Raw genomic sequence first — 1,561 nt, 5'->3', positions numbered from 1 at the left:
AAGAAGTTGTCGCGCAGCAGCCCTCGACCCCTTTATACCGCGAAGAAGATAGAAACTAGCCGTTGCGTGCAACGTAGAACTCGATCGGCCTACGGACCGATCAGGGCCCTATCGGTCCCGCATCGACGCTTAGTGCACGTAACCTTCATGGCGTTCGATCGTCTGGGGACCGATCAGATGACGGCCTGATCGTGGACCGATCACCGCTTCTTTTCGCCTCTTGGCTGATCGGCCGGCCACCGATCGATCAAGAATCGAATAGAGTTTTGATCGATCGGTCACGCACCGATCGTAGCAACATAGACACCGGATCGGTCGTGACCGATCCGAGCTTGGTTTTTGCCCAAACCAAGTCCCAAGACTTCCAAACCAATATCCGTCAACCTTGACCTATTGGTACTTCATCCCTAGCATCCGGTCACTCCCTTGACCGCTAGGACTCTCCCAAGTGTCCGGTCAATCCCTTTGACCTACTTGGACTTTCCAACACCAGAAGTCCGATCATCCCGATCCATCTGGATTTTCCTTGCCCGGCTTTACTCACCAGACTTTCCACCGGCTTTACTCACCGTGATTTCCACCGCCTAACATCCCAGCTTAGGACTTTCCCACTACAGGCTTCACTCACGGGACTTTCCAACCGCTTAACATCCCGCTTAGGACTTTCCCACTACAGCTTCACTCACCAGACTTTCCAACCGCTAACATCCCGATTAGGACTTTCCCACCGCTCGCTTCACTCACGGGGACTTTCCAACCGCCTAACATCCCAGTTAGGACTTTCCCACCGCTGGCTTCACTCACCAGGACTTTCCCGTGGCAAGTCTCCATACTTGGACTTTTCCAGTGCCAAGTCTCCATACTTGGACTTTTCCAGTGCCAAGTCTCCATACTTGGACTTTTCGCGTGCCAAGCTCCCTGCTTGGACTTTTCCGTGCCAAGTCTCCATACTTGGACTTTTCCAGTGCCAAGCTCCCTACTTGGACTTTTCCGTGCCAAGTCTCCATACTTGGACTTTTCCCGAATCAGGTCAACCAGGTCAACCCTGACCTACGGTTGCACCAATAATCTCCCAAACATCTATTCTTGTCCCACATCAAGAATAGAACTCTCTCACGAGTGTCAAACATCAACATGCAACACAACTAGGTCAACCTTGACCTAAGGTTGCACCGACAATCTCCCCAAGTCAAACATCAAAATACAACTCGAGTCACGTCAACTCGAGTCGGGTCAACCAGGTCAACCTTGACCTAAGGTTGCACCAACAGTAACTACCCTAGGTAAATTTTGATGTGATCAACATGGTTAAGTTAGCTTTGCATTTTTTGATGCCTTTTATCTAAGTGTGTAGGAACTTAGGAACACAAGAAGTCGAGCGAAACATGCAGCGGACGAGAAGGATGACACGGGAAGTGAATTGACAAACTCGGTGCATCTAAGGGGCGAGTAACTATAGAAGAATGCATTGACATATGAGAAGGGCGCGCGTGGTGCTTTCGAGGGATGAGAAACTGGGGAGGAAGGCTACTTGAGGAGAAGGTTGGAGCTGGGTTCAAGT

This window comes from Zingiber officinale, chromosome 7A, assembly GCF_018446385.1.
Source record: "Zingiber officinale cultivar Zhangliang chromosome 7A, Zo_v1.1, whole genome shotgun sequence".
In the NCBI taxonomy this organism is placed as follows: Eukaryota; Viridiplantae; Streptophyta; class Magnoliopsida; order Zingiberales; family Zingiberaceae; genus Zingiber; species Zingiber officinale.
The sequence above is the reverse complement of the archived record's forward strand: the minus strand, read 5'-3'. Positions refer to the sequence as shown.